A 19,061-nucleotide genomic window follows, 5' to 3' on the forward strand; every position below is an offset into this window, starting at 1 on the left:
TTCAAACATAAAATCATTTGGAATTCACAAAATGAGTACAGCTGCAAGATAATTCAATTAAATCCAGTCAAGAAATGACAACAGGAACCCCGACACTTCAACCATAGGATATAACCAAAGGGAATCTTTATTAAATTACCCGTAACCAGCTATTTAATTATCTACGAAAGGGCGTAGAAACTCGGTTGGATTCCTTTCTAGCCATGCAAACAAAGGAGGGAATGGGGTCTTCCATGAACTTACCTAGAAATACATAAAGTACTTAATGTATGGGGGGCGTATTTGAGGAGTACAAAAGTAATATTTTCCCTATTGGAAAAGTCATGAATTAAAAAATATCTTTCCAAGAGATTTAACCATTAATATTTTCCCTATTGGAAAAGTCATGAACTAAAAAATATCTTTCCAACAGATTTAACCATTTATGTATGGCGTCTGCAACTATATGACACTTAAATATGGGAAAATCAAAGTTAACTTCTGCCTTAAAAGGAGTGGCGTATCCACAGTGGCTGCTGGGTGACAATGTGTCGCTTATGGGTAGTCGTCGAAGGATCTTAGCTTCCTCGAGTAACATTTTGAAAGGATCTCCTACCCCCTCATATTTATTTTCTTTAAAAATGGGAGGTCATCGAGGTTTGCGAGGTTGGTCCTGCAAAGGTTCAGCGAGATCGAGCCCTAACTCCTTATACCCTAACCTCATTGGGGACATGCGAAGAAAAATAAAGAAAGAGCAAACCGCTCTAATACCACTAATATGAAATTAGACGAGAATGCAACAAACTACATATACAACCATAAATACATAGATGCAAGAAATAATACTTCATTTCATTAATAGAAAGATACTTAACTATAGTTATAAACAAAATTGAAATAAACTAGCTTGGGTGATCGTAACTTATCTTCGAGAAGAGATGTGATAGTTACATGCCTCTGGACTATGTTACAATGAGGCTAAAGGGCCTATTTATTAATGAATAATAAGAGAAAACCTTAAACAACCAAAAACCTAACCCCAAGAGTTTGTGGGCCCTATTGGAATTAGTTGGGTAGCCAACGTCCCGAGGTCGTAACTTGGTCATGTTATCTCCGTTTGGCGCATACTATATGTTGTTGGAAAGGCTTGTCCAAGTACTACATGATTTGTAGCAAATATGTGATTGAGCCTACAGTGGATGTAAAAAAACGTTGTTTAGGGGGTGAAAATGGCTCTAGAAATTCAAAACCTGAAAAACTGCTAAAAATAGTAAATGCTTAAATAAACAAGGAAACATTTGAAAGTGCCTGAAGGTCTAGGTGGAATAGGCGAGTGGCCACCAATATGCACCTGGATCATTCCTCCTCCCTTAGGAAGAAATGGTCTCAATTACTTGCAGAGCCTCCATGAGGTGAGGAAATTTTTGTTGAACCTAGTCCCTGGTGAACCACTTGCCCTAGTGAAAGAATCGGCCTACATTGACAACTTGATATAGCTAGATCCTCTACTTATGAGTGTTCTTGACCTCTGTCTCTATGACTTGATAAATTGTGGCATTTTCCATGTAGTCCGGGTCGAGCTCTGTTGGTGTGTGTTGTTATGCAATATTGAATGTGTCCAATAATAGTGGAAAGTATGGCCAAAGGCAGTCAACCTTGAACACTTGGTGCAGACCAAAGAACCGTTGGATGCTAAGATCGAGGTCATCGTCGTTGACAACCTTGGTGATTATGTATGGCCCATATCGGAGTAGGTGAATCTTGCGGTGGGATCTAGCTTGTCGCCCACTTGGAACTTATGTAGTACTCGATGTTGATCATGGATATGCTAGAATATGTGTTGAATGCGCTCAATGAAGCTATTAGCCCTATCATATTCGGACCAAATGTGAGTCAAATATGCTTGAGTGGATACAAATGGTATGGCCAAATCAATGGGGCATAATGACTAAAATCCTGGCCCTACTTGAAAGGGGTTGTGGTTCCTTGAGCTATGGAGAGCTCTGTTGTGGATGTGCTAGACATAGGGGAGAATCTCATAGCATGTGCATGGATGCTTCAGGTTGTACATGTCTAGAATGTGTACAATTAGCCTATTGACAACCTATCTTTGGCCATCAGTTTCGGGATGGAAAGCCATGGACTTAGTAAGTTTTGTATCAAACATCGGCCAAAGACTTGACCAAAATGCACTCAAGAATTTGCTGTCTCGATCTGAGACAATGGACTATGGGATCCCAAAGAGTACCCACACTCGCTCAAGAAGAGATTAGTAGTGGCCTATGCTAAGATACTCTTCTTGTAGCCCACCATAGTGGCCATCTTAGAGAATTTGTCGATGATCATGAAAATGCAGTCGTTGTCGTGCTTATTAGAAGGAAGGCCTGACATGTAATCCATGGGGATAGATTCCTAAGGTTGACTAGGAGTAGGTAGAGGAGTATATATGCCTTTATTCTTGATGGTTGGCTTCACAATGGCGCAAGTAGAGTAGAATCTAATGTACTTCCCAACATCCCCACGAAGTTTTAGCAAATAAAAATACTTCTGCAATACTGCCATTGTTTTCTCTACTCTAAAATGTCTAACAACTCGACTGTAGTTTACCTCCCAAATAATATTGGCATGCTCGCTTGAAGGAACACATATTTTTCCTAGGTGTCATAATAGTGCATCCTGAAGGTGAAAATTTGGAACTTGCTTCGCTTCCAGGATTGTCTTGTATGTGTTACCGAATTCTAGATTGCTCAAGTAAAGATGCAGCCATCCCAAAGTCTCGTGCCCATAAGATTTAAGCACAGTGATCAATGCCATGAATGGTGGTTGGCTGAGGCAGTGTGCAACATTATTCTTGCTATCCTTCTTATACTTAATGTTCAATTGGAACTATTGTAGGTAGGTGGACCATTTCTAATGGTGATTGTTCTGCAACATCCCTTGTGTCTGTATGAGCTGCTAGGGTTGGTGGTCTCTGTGGATGACCGTTTTATTTCCTAGAATGTAATGCTTCCATTAATGGCAGGCCCAGACAACATAATACATTTCTTTGTCATAAGTGGGATACTTTCGAACTATGTCTGAAAGTGTTTCACTGTGGTAAGCCACTGAATGCCCTTGCTAAGTATGAACTGCACCAATAACATAGTTGGAGGCATCTATCTCAACCTAAAATGATTGTTGTAGTTATGGTAATGTTAGCATTGGTGGAAATAGTAGGTGGTGCTTCAACTCGAAAAATGGTCATTTTTGGGTTTCGTACCAGAAAAACCTTTCTTTCACTTCGTCCTTGGTGACTTGACTTAAAGGCCAAGTGAGATGAGAGAACCCCAATGCAAACCTGTGATAAAAATTGGCAAGAACCAGAAAGCTGCACACCTCTATTAGAATGGTTAGGGCTCACCAATCTCGAATGACTTTTATCTGGCTAGGTCCACATGCACACCCTTCTCACAAATGATGTCTCCTAGATATATAGCCTGTGTCATGCCAAAAGTGCACTTTTACAGGTTAACAGATAACTTGTGTTGTTGCAGAGTTTGAAAGACCTACCACATATGGTGGAGGTTCTCTTCCTAACTCTTGCTGAAGATCAATATGTCATCTAAATACACCACCATGAATGCATTGGTGATGGGTCGCAAGATGTCATCCATCAATCTCATGAAGGTTGCGGGGGAATTCGTTAACCCAAAAGCAATGACCAACCATTTGAAAAGGCCCTCCTTGGATTTGAAGGAATTATTCCACACATCAGAGAGTTCAATAGGCATCTGGTGATAACCTAACTTCGAGTCCATCTTGCTGAAATATTTGGCCCCCTTGAGTTCGTCCAAAAGGCCCTCAATCCGCGGGATTGGGTACCTATTACGGACACTGATCTTGTTCAACACCTTATAGTCAATACAGAGTATCAAGGTCCCATCCTTCTTTTGCACCAATATGATCAGGGTCCCACTGGGTGATGAGCTTGGCTTGATGTTCCCTTTCTACAATCATTGTCCAAAACAGAGTGTCAATAGATCATTCCATTGGGCAATGGCACGCCCAAGGTCAAATCGATTGAGTGCTTTACCTGGCAGTGCATAGGTACGCCTATAAGTGAGGTGAAAATGTCCCTGTACTCCTCCATGACCTTGTCGATCTGCTGCTTCTATGGAGAGGAGCCCTGTATGGAAGCTATGACCACAACATTCTTCTTTCCCTTTTGGTGAATAATAAGGAAAACAAATTCGTGGTCTAGGAAATGATTTTACTGCATTTCTTTGTAGGGGTCAAAGAGATGGTAGTAGGTGGGGCTACCTCTGGTATCCTGTACAACTTATTGGCCAATGTAATAATCACAGAGTGAGGTCTAGACTCATACACAACATGTCACTTCCACAAGTATGGTTTTCCTAATAATACATCACAAAATTCAAGAGGAGCAACATCACACAGTACCTCATCCATGAAGGGCTTGATAATGTAGGGAAAGCGACACTGTTGGATGATGCATAGATCTCGTCCTTAGTGAAGCCACCTAATGGTGTGTGGCTGTGGATGTGTTGTAGCCTTTAGGCCCAACCACTTCATGACCTCTGCTGAAACGAGGATATTTTGGCTCCCGTTGTTGACAATGAGCTGCAATGGAAAAACCTTCACCCACATTTGTGAGTGGAAGAGGCGTTACCCCTCCTCTGGATCCTCAAGCTCATTCTTATGGATCTTAGTGGTAGCCATGGTGGCACTAGGCTTTGCATAAATGATCTACTTCCCTTTTTCATTCCCCTTATCGAGTTCTGAATCAGAGTCAGAAATTGCATCTGATTCGGGGGCCTTCAGCTTGGCCACTAGTGACTGCTTGGCCACTAGTGACTTCTTGGCCCAAAACTCACTTTTGCTATGACTGGAGCTCTTATGCAACTCACACCATTTTCTTATGTCCTTTATTTGTGTGGTGTTGTTCTTTTCTTGCAGCTTTGGCGAGTTGTCTTGGGTAGCCCTGCCTTGGCTCTGTCCTTTGCTTTAAGCTTTGGGGGCATATTTTCCTTTCTTCAGATTAACATATCCAAATTATCGATTCTTCTATTTAAACTTCTGCTCATTCTTGACATCGTATTAGTACATTGTGCCGAGCGAGGAAATTTCAGGGAGCTCTATCTCATCCTAGACATACTTGTGTAGAAAGTTGCGGTACTTGAATACCAAAACTTGCTTAGAATCCTTGATACCCAGCTTCGTACCCAGGGTATGGAAAATATTTGTGAACTCTAGCACATCTCGTTCCCTTCCCTGCCATAGTGTGGCCCACTTTATGTATTTATCTTCATAGCCCCCAACAAGGTAATATGGTCCCTTGATGGCATCTCAGAAAGAATCTGATGTGGGTCTCGCTAAAAACGGCGAGGGTTCACTCCCATCCTTTTTTTCACAGTAGGTTTCCCACTAGTCCTTAATGTGTGGGGCGAGTTTGAGAAGTGAAAAAGTAATATTTTACCGATTGGAAAAGTCATGAGCTAAAAAATATCCTTCCAACAGATTTAATCATTTATGTATCATGTCTGCATCTGTCCAACCCTCAAATATGGGAATATCAAAGTTAACATGTACCTTAAAAGGAGTGGTTCCTCCATAGTCATTGCTAGATGACAATGCGTCACCTATGCGTAGCCAACAAAGGATCTGGGTAATGTTATCTCTCATCGTGTTCCTTTATCGCTCGAGCGCTTCCTTAAAAAACATTTTGAAAGGATCTCCTACCACCTCATCTTTCATCTCTTCTGTCGTGGGAGGTCGTAGGGGTTTGTGAGGCTAGTCCTGAAAGGGTTCAACTAAATCGAGCCCTAACTCATTATACCCTGACCTCGTTGGGGACATGCAAAGAAAACCAAGGAAATAGTAGATCTCTATAATACCACTAATCTGAACTTAAACAGGAACACATCAAATTACAAATATTACCATAAATGCATAGATGTTGCAGAAATAATAGATCATTTTATTAATAGAAAAATACTGAACTATTTTTACAAATAAAATGGAAATCAACTATCTCGAGTGATGGTAGCTTATCTCTGAGAAGATATGTGGCAGCTACATCACTTTGAAATATGTTGCAATGAGGCTTAAGGGCCAATTTATTATTGAATAACAAGAGAAAACCCTAAAAAATCAAAACCCCAACACTAGGAGATGTAACACTAAGAGCTTGTGGGCGTCGTTGGGGTTAGTTGGACTACCAACTTCCTAGGGTTGTAACTTGGTCATATTATCTCCCTTTGGCTTGTACCATACCTTGTTGGAAAGGTCTCTCTGAGTACTACAAGATTTATGTTAGGCCCTTACTTATGGCTACAACCCTATAGTGGACCTAAAAAAAACACCGTTTAGGGGGTCAAAATTTCCCTAGAAGTTCAGGACCCGAAAAATTACTAAAAATGGTAAATCCTAAAATAAACAAGGAAACAAATGAAACCAACTGGAGGTCTAGGTGGAATAAGTTGGTGGCCACCAATATTCACCTCAGTCATAACCTACAAATTTTCACAATCACGTGATAAGAATCAACCAATTCCCATAATAGAAAAAAAAATATTATTGTGGGAAAACCTTCAGGAAGAGATTACTGGGATTTATTAGATAGTTGAGGAAATGTTAGTCCAAACCCTTGCACTTAGTATGCTAAACTATAGAGGAACACAGTCTGGTACGAGGTGGGTAAGAGACCAACTTTTCAAGAAATCATATTAAGAAAAATTAATCAAAGACTTTCCAGAAATTCAAAGTTAAATCATTAAGAGGAGAAGGAATAGAGATTATGATGTTTACCTGTGTGAAGGTTAGAAAGGGTTGGAACCCCGAGACATGAACTATAACCCTCGAAATGACATACCTTGACTGCGTAATTGTTCTAGTGTGAATGAGTGAGTTGATAAGAGATGAGGCTAGTGTTTAGTTACACTAACCTTCTAAGGACAAATCACCTCCATTGGATGTGGAGCTAAGCCATATACAACTAGGATAACTCCACCTGTGTGCTCAATAATTGACATCTGTGGGTAGTGGGTGTGTCTAGAAGGTTCTGCACTGAGCTCCAAATCATACTGAATAATTGGTTAAGGGAGTAGTATTTGGTGTGTCGGGTAGAGTTGCTATGTTAATTGACCCAATTCCAATGTGTAAACATTAAAGATATTTGACACATTTAATTGAAAAAAAAAACAAGTGTGAGGACTTAAGTCCTTTTCGCGTAAAGTCACACTTATATTTCGTACTTTAATTAAATGTTTTCACTATGATGATTATTATGTAGTTGTGGTCATTTAACGTGTGTAAACATGTTACAAGTGGTATATGATCCATAGTATGCAGCATTGTGGCCTCGTGGAAAAAAAGCTGTAAATAATCAAAGTGTTTATAATTTATAGAGAGAGAAAGAGAGATAGATGAAGTAGTATGAGGAGGGGATTTGGAGCCACCCCATCTAGTGGACCCTCAACAGCAGTTGGATCCAACCCAAAGATGTGGGTCTAGTTAAGATAAGGCACTACAGATGTGAATGCTATGTTGTTGGAGATTGTCTAGTAGTTACGAGCTGAGATGAGGAATTGAAGAGCAAATAATGAGAGATTGAGGTTGGAGAAGGAAAGGATCATGAAAACTCTCTTGGATAGACAAAATCTAAGGAACCCATTTCCTAGTCTAGATAATGGGAATAGGGAAGAGACAAGGCAACAACAGGGGGATCATCCAGAACACGAGGGAGCTTAATTGGATAATGAGGAAGAGTATGGTAATACTTTTGGTGACAAGGGGGCCAAGAGGTCAAAAATTGAGTTACGAGGGGAATTCAAAAAGATAAATCCCTCATTGTTTGATGGAGAAGCAGAAGAGGTTGTGGAAGCCTGGTTGATCAATATGAATAAGTACTTTTAGATTTATGAATATGACGATAATTTAAAGGCCCCACCAGTAGTTTATCAATTCCAGGGTGAAGCTACACTATGGTGGGAAGAAACTAAAGCAGTATGTAGCATTAATGAGCAAGAAGTGACTTGGGATACCTTCCAAAAACATTTTAAGGCGAAATACTAAACTGAGAGGTTTTATGACAATAAGGAAAAGGAATTCCATGATTTTAAATTGGACAACAATCCATGGATGAGTTTGTAACCAAGTTCACCTCTTTCTTATGATATGTTCCTTACATACAATAAGAAAAGGAAAAGGTGATGCACGTTGTAAGCAGTCTGCCAACATTCATTAAGGAGAGGTTGGATTTTGATAATATCGAAACAATGGAGTAGACCATAAGAGAGGCTCATATTTTCTATCAACAGATGTGGAAAAAAGGAAATAATAGTAAAGGTTGGCCGAGTAAAAAGGGACAAAGGATTTTTCAAAGTAATAATAAGAATACCAGATCTACTGGGATAAAATATGTACCCATAAAATCTATCAGAGGAACCCCGAGAAAGGTTCAAGAGTGAAACAGAGCCTCAAGTGAACCTAAGGAAATTGAGGCATCAAAGAATTAGAACCTGGGCAGTCACAGAAGCCTCCCCTGTAGTGTTGGAGTTTTGGGGAACCCCATTACTACAAAAATTTTCCTCACTGCAACAGAACTAGGCTCACTACAAGTGTTTAGGAAGCATATACTATTAGAGAAGTTTCCATAAACATAACAAGAATCAATGTTTCCCTGGAGCATCATTAGGAAGAATACCAACTCTCCATGGTGGATTTCGAAGGTAAGATTGATAACCAATATGTGTCTATTTTAATTGACCCACGAGCAAGTCTTAGTTATGTTAGTTTGAAAATAGTTTAATTGTGTAACCTATCAAGTACTAAGTTTAAAAATTCATGGTTAGTGCAATTGGCGACTGGGAAAAAATGCAAGGTAAGAGCCAAAGTTGAAGGTTGTCTTGTTGAGATCGAGGGGCAACAGATTAAGATAAATTTGAATATATTACCTCTAGGATTATATGATGTGTTGTTTATATGGATTGGATAGAGGGACCTTGTTCCCTAATAAATTCTAAATATAAAACCATCAGTTTCCTCAAAATATGAAGGAAATAGAAAGGAAATTCAGGGTATTAAAATAAATGTTAAGTTGTGGTCCATCACTATTAATATGTTGAAGAAATGCATCAGAAACGGTTTCCAAGATTTCGTGGTATAGGTGGATTATGATAACACCAAGTGAAAGTTAGTTTCTTTAGAAAATATACCCATCATTTAGGAATTTGTAGATGGGTTTCTTGAAGAGATACTATGGCTACCCCCAAAAAGGAGTATTGAATTTACTATAGAACTTATTCCTAGAGCTACCCCAGTGTCGAAAGCACCATATCATATGATTATACTTTAGTTAATTGAACTCAAGATCCAGCTGTGGGAACTACTTGATAAAGGGTACATCTAACCAAGTGTGTCACCTTTGGGGTAACCAGTGTTGTTTGTAAAGAAGAAAGATGGAACGCTGCAGTTGTGTATTGATTATATGTAACTAAATAAGCTAACCCTAAAAAATAAGTACCTTTTTCCAAGGATCAACGATTTATTTGACCAAGTTAAAGGTGCCTCAATATTCTCTAAGATTGATCTGCGATCGGGGTATCAACAAATTAGAACTAAGCGTGAGGATGTTTGCAGAACCTCATTTAGAAGATGCTATGACCATTAAGAATTTATTGTTTTTCCTTTTAGGCTTACAAATGCTCATGCAACCTTCATGAGTTTGATGAATGGGATTTTCCACCCATATTTAGAAAAGTTTTTTCTAATTTTTATAGGTTATATTCTGATTTATTCAAATAATATAGAGGAGCATAAGGAACATTCGTAGATAGTTCTATAAACATTAAGAGAAAACGTATTCTATGCCAAATTCAGTAAATCTCACTTCATTAAGGAATAGATTCGATATTTCGGACATGTAATATCCTCAAAAGGTATTGTTGTCGATCCAAAAAAGATCAAGACTATCGTGGGCTGGCCTATTCCTAGAAATGTTGCAGATATTCAGTCTTTTATGGGATTAGCTAGTTAATATCTTCGTTTCATTGAGGGGTTTTCTAGAATTACCTACCCCATAATATCTCTAAAAAATAAAGTAATAATTTTAAGTGGAAAACTGGATGTCACATAGTTTTGAACAATGTTAACACTTATTGACATTAGCTCTAGTGTTATAAGTTTTTGATCTAGAAAAGAAATTTATAGCATGTACTAATGCTTGTCAAGAAAGGGCGGCAAGTGTCTTTATGCAGGATCGAAATGTAATAGCCTATAAATCACAAAGTTAAAGGAGCATGAGCAAAAGTATTCGACATATGATTTATAGCTTACTACGGTGGTACATGGATTAAATGAATGGTACCATTACCTAAAGAAATTCATGTTAATGAAAAATTATAGTAGTTTAACTAGTTTCTTCAAACAACCTAATCTAAATGCATGACAAGCCAGGTGGACTTCATTCTTATGTGAGTTTGACTTTTATATAAGACACCTTAAAGTGAAGGAAAACTGTGTAGTTGATGCCTTAAGTAGAAAGGTGCAATGTGTTTATGAAATTTAGCACCTTCACATTGAGTTTGATGTGTTAGAACAACTTAAATAAGCTCCTCATAAGGATCCAAAATATGAATTCTTATGGAAAAAAAATTTGAGTATGGTATACATGATATAAATCTATTGAATTTGAAAGGAAGGGTTCATGTTCCTAACCAAATGGTCATTAAACAAATGTTTCTAGATGAATTTCATCATAGCCCTTATGCTTCCCACCCTGGGTATCAAAAGTTGTCCTTCACAGCTATGACAATATTTTTTGCCTGAGATGAGTAAATATATCACTGTATATTTAGCCAAATGTTTGGAGTGTCAGCATGTTAAGGGTGAACATCAGCGACTTACTGGTTTACTCCATCTACTTCTTATTCCTGAATGGAAGTGGAAAATAATTACACTAGATTTTATAACTAGATTACCCAAAACCCATAAACAACATGATTCCATCATGGTAGTGGTGGACAAATTAAGAAAAATGCTCATTTTATTCCCATTAAATCTATCTATAAAATTGCAGAAATTGTAGATATCTTTATGAAGGAGATATTTCAGTTGCATGGCATGCCAAAGGTAGTAATTTCATACAGGGCTGTAAAGTTCACATCTACATTTTGGAAAGCTCTTTTTACGATGATGGGTACAGACATCCAATTTAGTACTGCTTATCACCCTCAGACGGATGGACAAACTGGGAAGGTAAATCAAGTATTGGAAGATATATTACGGATGTACGTTATGCAACAGCCAAGCAAATGGGAAGAATATATTCATTTGGTTGAGTGTTCTTACAATAACAGTTACCACAAGTCATTAAAAATGAGCCTGTATGAGGTATTGTAAGGCAGGTAATGTAGAATACCTGCTAATTGAAGTAGCCAAGAGGACAATATGATTTTAGGGCCTAACATGTTGGAAAAAACAAAGCAAGAGGTGAAAAGAGTTGGACACAATTTAAAAGGTACCCAAGATAGGAAGAAGGCTTATGCAGATAAAAAGATAACTTATAAATAATTCCAAATAGGAGATCATGTTTATGTTATGATAAAACACAAGAAGAGCACCCTACAGTGGGGTAGTTGTGCTATGTTAGCACCCTTCTATTGTTGACCTTTCCAAGTCTTAGAAAGAATAGGGATAGTAGCTTACTACATTGGCCTTCCAATCCATATAAAGGTTCATAATGTATTTCACAATTCTCTATTAAAGAAGTATGTGTATGATTTTAGACACATTATTAACTTGAAAGGTATATGATACAAACTTAGCTACTGATACCCACATTATGCAAACGAAATCACATGCCATATACATGTCTCAGGAATCCATGGTGAAAACCTTCACAATTCAAGGTTTAAGGCCCCTTAATTAAACTTTATGTGGAATTACTACATCTGATGAAAACCCACTTTATTAAAGGTTAATTCTTTAAGCATAAATATATTCGTGTTTCCTCTTAACCCTTATAACTCAACCCTTCATGATCCTTTGGTTAACTCTTATTAACCACACATATCAACCTTACCATAGTCTTCAGACTTTGGTTAAACCTGACTTAAACCATAATATCTTTACTCTACTTATTTCTATTATTTCCCATATAATAGAAATATTACATAAACCCACACTTAAACATTACCTTTCTGCCTTTGCACAAACCTTTTCACATTTACCGATACTCAACCTTTCGCTTCAAATCTACACCGTTGATTTCTTCCTTCTGATCAACAGCTATCACGCGATCTCCAACTTTCACCCATCCCGCTGGAACTCAAAGAAGTCAGACTTCTTTTAAATAACCCATCGGGTCCGCCCAGTGTGTTAACCCACACACTTATTCACGCGTGATTACCATCCGATCCATCAACCATCAAACAATCACGATTATCAGAACTCAACGAGGTTTTAAGCTCGTTGAATAAAACCTCATCACATCCATTTTCTAGATTAAGCCTCGTTCTTTTCCCGATGCGATATGAATCTGATCAATCACCAAATGGACGGCTGTGATCTACTCGGACTTCAACTGGATTAAGTCACGGTTCATAACTTTCTCGGGTCTAGAATTAAAATACCGCTTATGACTTTGAAACCATGCGAGAAACAACTTCCGCCTACGAAAATTGCCTTTCCATTCCAATTAATGCCCATGCATCTTCACCATGTGATGACTGTGGATCTCTTTCCATCGGACGCCTACGATATTTTCTCCACCATTCCTCGTTTGTCGTTATTATCCATCGATCTAGACGGTCCAATGGTTTCCGTTGTGCTAGTGAATCGACCCCAATCTCAATTGAAACTCTCCTCCATCTGCTTATTGGTGGAATTGGGTTAAACACACATTTATCTCTGCGCTTTGTCCTTCTCGATTTTGTTTGCACACACATATCTTATGCAACAACACTTTGTTTATAAAGAATTACAATCTAGTCACATATGTACTCTACACAGGGTTGAAATTGAATTTTTGTATTCGTAAACAAGTATTTACACATGTTCTTTTCTCAAGCCTGACTTCCAATATCAATGGCCTCTGTTTCCCTATCTTCACGTAGGCTTACAATCAAGCTTTATCTAATCTTTGAATTCTAATTCACACTCTAACTAACTAACTCTTTCTATGCCTTTTAAGCCTACATTTATACAAAAGGTTCTATGAATCAATTTTGGTTCAGATCCTTAATAATTTCAATTAAATCCTAAGAATTCTCTCAATCCCAGAAATTATGAACTAATTCCTAATTTAATATCTACAATTAATTTCCAATCTATCAATCCATATGAACTCTCAACTATCCTAATTCTCTTATGTTCCTCTTCATTTGAGAACATTTACAATATGCCTCTCAATACTTAATTAGATCCTATTCTCATAAAATCACTCGAAAAGATTAAAATTACATTAATTTGATGCATAGGAAACCAACCTCCTTAAAACACATGACCCCCTATGTCTACTAAAATATAATGATATTTCTAAGCCGAATGCTCCTGCATCAATATATAAGTAAGTATAGGTTAAATTCTGAAAAAATATATATACAATTGGGTGAGGAATCTATAAACTAATGATAACAATGACACTTTAATAGGTCAAACTAGACGAGGAGTTCCTGGTAGAACCTTTACGTATTCTCCAATGATGAGAAACAATAGCAGAGGTGAGATATCATCCAGGTTAAAGTATAGTGGAGGAACGTTATCCTAAAGGAATCCACCTAGGAAGATGAAATGCTTATGTGATAGGCTTACCCTAACTTGTTCCATGGGCTAGAATAAACAACGAGGACAATGTTTCACCAAAGGTGGGGAAGATGTAACACCTATGGATGACACTAATTTACTAACATTTATATTACTGAATTACATAAGACCATATTGATTGGGGCTCATGGAATCCAATGGAACTTTTGTTTAAACATTTAATTATGCAATCATGATTATTCAGTCATGAAATCATCGAATTAGTTAGGGTTGATCTGTAACTAATTCCAACTTCTAGAGAGTTATGATAGTTACCCCTTCCTCCCCTGGGATAAAAAAGGAATCTGACTAGGTAGGCGGGTTCTTATTTATTGGAGTGTCAACTGATAGAAAATAAAAATACGTGGAATTGGTAGGACATCGCCAAGGAGTAAATCCTCAACTAAACTTGAACCAGTGGAGACACCAGTATAGATAGAGTTCAGATGGTAGTAGTGTTATATACCTAGGGGGGGATAATATGGGGTACCAAGGGAGGTACCCAATGTAATAATGTAATAATGGGATGGGCCATAGTAATAAATAAGGTGGTTAACCCATATCATGTAAGGGACCACAAGTAGTTAGTAATAATGTAATGGGCCCATGGTATTAGTTGATGGTATGAGGGAACCATGGTAATGATCCATGGTATTGTATGTATGAGGCCTATATAGAGGCTAGAGACTCCAAGTCAAGGAATAGAGTGAAGGATTGTTGTATGAACAGGCATATGGCTTGTGGAGTGTTCTCCTTCCTTAATGAGTGAATGTATGGTGTTGCCCTACCTTAAGGGTTTGATAATAAATAAGCATTTCTATCTATTTCTCTCTTATTGTTTCTGGGTTTATTTCCATTATCATATATTTTCCGGTTAGATCCACAACAAGTGGTATCAGAGCACTTTCTTGGGCACAAAATTGGAGTTTTTTTTTTTTTGTAGGATTTCGACGGCGGTGAGTTTGCAGATCAGATCTATAAATTTTGGTGCAAGATCTGTAAAATCTAATTGCAGATTTGGATTCATTGTGAAAAAATAGCCGATTTCAAAAAAAAAATCAGTTGAATCGGAGTCAAGGAATATTGTATGAACAGGCATATGGCTTGTGGAGTGTTCTCCTTCCTTAAGGAGTGAATGTATGGTGTTGCCCTACCTTAAGGGTTTGATAATAAAGAAGCATTTCTATCTATTTCTCTCTTATTGTTTCTGGGTTTATTTCCATTACCATATATTTTCGGGTTAGATCTACAACAACTAGGATGGACTATAGTTGTGATGCCTATTACTTGACTCCCACAAAACTATTCATACTTCTCTTGAGTGGAATATTGGGGGGAAGAAGAGGTCATAATTTCCCTTCTCACAGTTGGGACAATCAACTCAACCCTATTGAAATTCTTGAAAATTGAGAACCTTATAAGTGGATTGCGAATTTTGTACTTTGGCCTAGTTTTCATTATATTAGAAGTAACAAGTTATGCTTAAGTTACTTTCCTCCTTTTGTGTAATGCTCAGTGTTAGATTGTGAAGAACTTTTTGTAGAATGTTCGACATTCAACTGTGGAGAAATTCTGTAGAATGTTCAGTATTAAGTTGTTAAAAATTATGTAGATAAGACTACTAAAATAAAACGGTGGAATTAGTTATAGAGGTGTGTAATTGTTAAACATAGTATTGCTAAAATAATTTTAATGAATGGTTAATACACCCTGTTTACCAATTCCCATGAGCTCAAGACTTTTCTAAATGGGTAGTAGTTGGTTAGGATAGAGTCATTGAACTAGTCCATGAAAGATTGTAACCTGTTAGCCTAGTTTGGAAAAGAAAATGGAATCAAGAAAGTTCCAAGTGAGGAGCGAGGAGCTATTCTAATCCTTACATACTATACTTAAAGGAAAATTAGATAAAACTATTCAGGTTGGACAATAGGAGAGAACTCAACCATAAGGGGTTGACGAATGGAAACTTGGGAATTAATATTATAATCTCCGGAGTGAATATAGTTGATTTTATGAAAATTGTGACAGATTCATGATAAAATATCCTAAAAGTGAATTCTCTAACAAATTAAGTTCATATAAGAGTAGGAAAATATTTAAACATAACAACATGCATAATAAAAAACATTTTAGTTGAACTAAGAGCTTGCATAAAACAACTGTTGTGAGAAGAAACTACAAGAGCCGAGGAGGTTGAGACCTCATAGCTGAGGAAGAACTAGCAGCTTGGTCTGGTCCCCCCTAGAACACAGTTACTGGTTAAATTATCATGAAATAATAAAAGGAACATTTCTTAGGTAACCATAGATTTATACAAAATGATGTGTTATGCTTCCTTAAGAAAAAAAGGGAGAAATTGTAAAACCGAGGGAAAATTGAACAACATGTAAATTCAAGAACCATTACTATTTACAAATATTATTGAAGTGGAGGAAATGGGTGTAACCCATTTCATTATACCAAGTAGTAACTCTAGAAAAAGTGCCAAAATTTCTACGGCTAAGAAACTTACAATGCCAAGACGAAGCTGCCAAAATTCAAAGCAGAAAACCAAAGTTTACATCGATTCAGTGGCTGCAAATTACCAATGGGAGTCCATAATTTTTTTCAAACTTAAAATCATTTGGAATTCACAAAATAGGTATATTTGCATGATAATTCAATTAAAACTAGTCAAGAAATGACAGAAGGAACCCAATGCTTCAACTGTAGGACACAACCACGACAATATTCACTAGATTACCCATAAACACCAATTTAATTGCATTAAAATGGCACAAAAACTTGGTTGGGTTCCTTTCCAACCATGTAAACAAAGAATGAGGGAATTGGTGTCTTCCATGAACTTATCTGGAGACCGTGGAAGTTTTGTGAAATCCTTGAACCTTATCGGCGAAGTATGAAAGATCAGGCAAACCTTGAACATAACCTACAAACATTCACAATTGCATTATAAGAATTAAGAAATACACAAAATATAAATAAAAGATTATTGTTGGAAAACCTTCACGGAGAGAGTTTCGAGCATTTAACTGATAACTTAGGAAATTTTAGTCCAAACCCTTTCTTTGGGTATGCTAAACTGCAGAGGAACCCATTCTCGTATGATGTGGCTAAAATCCCAACTTTGCAGGAAAACCTGTTAAAACAAATTATTCAGAGACCTTCTATAAATTCAAAGGAAACTCATTAAGAGGAGAAGAAACTGGAATTACGATGTTTACTTGTGTGAAGGTTGGAAAGGCTTGGAACCCCATGACCTAAAACATAACCCTCCAAATGGCAGAGCTTGAGCATAAAACTGTTCTGATAGGAATGAGTGAGCTGAGGAGTGAGAAGGGTAGGGTTTAGTTACCCTAACCTACCAAGGAAAAATCACCATCGTTGGGTGTGGAGTTGAGCCATCTATAGTTGGGATACCTCCACTTGTGTCCTCAACAACTGACATATGTGGGTAGTGGATGTGTTCAGAAGGTTTTGTGCTGAGCTACAAATCATATTGAATAACCAGTTAAGGGAGTAGTATTTGGTGTTTCGAGTAGAGATGTTATGTTAATTGATACAATTCCAATGTCTAAAAATTAAAGATATTTGACATGTTTGATTAAAAACAAAAAAAAGTGTAAGGACTTAAGTCCTATCTAAGCAAAGTCACACTTATATTTCATACTTGAATTAATTCTTTTACTATGATGATTATTGTCAAGTAATGGTAATTTAATGGGTGTAAGCATATTACAAATTAAAAATATCTTTTATACACATAACATGAAGGTATTGTAAATACTTATTTTAATTAAATTGAAAAAAACATTTATAAGATATAAATTTCAAACATCAATTCTAACGGTTGCTATAAAATTATTATGTATATATTATGGATAAGTTAAATCTCTACCATCCACTTATCAGTAATTGATAAATAAAAAATATGATAAGAACACTTTCGAATAAAAAAAGATAAAAATGATAATAATAATAATAATAAATCAATTTTTAGATCATTTTACTATGACTCAATGGAACAATATCAACATTTTATACCTAATGAAATCAATTTTTCTAACCTTTCCTATATCAATATAAATACGTCCGGTTTGAGACATTGTGCTTTTCTTGCATGGCTAGCAGGCCTTCCATAAAATGGTTTGATCACTTAAATGTCTCAATTGTCCTTAAATTATTGATCTCATATTCAACATCATCTTATTTCATACATGAAGTGGTTTGATCTATGTTAGCCTCCACAATGTCCCAAGGCTGAAAAGGGAGATGGACAGGAGGTAACCTCAAACCAATCTTTCAGTTTGGTAGCTAGCCCTACCAAACCAAAGAGGGCTCCCTTTGTGGTCACAACAAAGAATGTGACTCGTGCAAGAATGGATTTTAGGCTAGATAGTTTAGCTCTTTGGGGTTTATGATTTTAGGTTTTTTTTGTTGGATGATGGTATAGATCTTGGGGGCTAGGTCAAGGTTCCTAAAAGATGAGTTTGCAGAAATATATTGGGGCAAGCTAGTCATTCTCAGTTAGCATTCTTGATTTGTGATGCTGGATATGTTAGAAAAGTAAGATTTCAAAATAAGCATGAGTTCATGAATTCATTTTTATCAGAGGAAAATGCAACAAAAATATGAGAGATTCAACAAAACAAAGCATAAACATATGAATTATGTTTAATACTTATGAAACAATAAAAAAATGAATTAAAATGCAAATAGAGAGGACAATACATTCAAATTGATGATAACAGAAGAAAAAGAACTTCTAATGAACATACCACAAGAATCCCACTATAATAGTTGCAAGTCTTGTATATTACTCCTGCAAATATTCACAAGTACGCTATCTCCACAAAGCCTTCACTAAACAACAACCAACCCTTTCACTCACTTAGATTTGGCTTGATATAGACCAAAAACCTCTTTCCCCTCTCTCATGGGTCGAACCCAACATGATAGGAACTTTTTACTTAATAATCTCTAACCAAACCTAAATCTAGGAAAGTAAAAAAACAAACCCTCACTATAGAGAAATTGATTCACTTTGACCTTTACAACATTAATGAGCATGAATCTAACTCAAATTGACCTCTAGTGGCATATTTACATTCAATTACATCATAATAACTAAAAAATGACAAATTACATCCTCATTATCTGACTTTGATGGATAAATTTCGAAAATTTGATCTCCAGGGAAAAGCGCGGCAAAATTGGAGAAAAACACAGTGCCTCCAGGGAAAATCATAGTGCCAATTTTGAAGAGAGATTTGACTGCC

The sequence above is a fragment of the Pinus tabuliformis genome, chromosome J (assembly GCF_031772625.1).
Source record: "Pinus tabuliformis cultivar Carrire ecotype Pingquan chromosome J, CPIR1, whole genome shotgun sequence".
NCBI lineage: Eukaryota > Viridiplantae > Streptophyta > Pinopsida > Pinales > Pinaceae > Pinus > Pinus tabuliformis.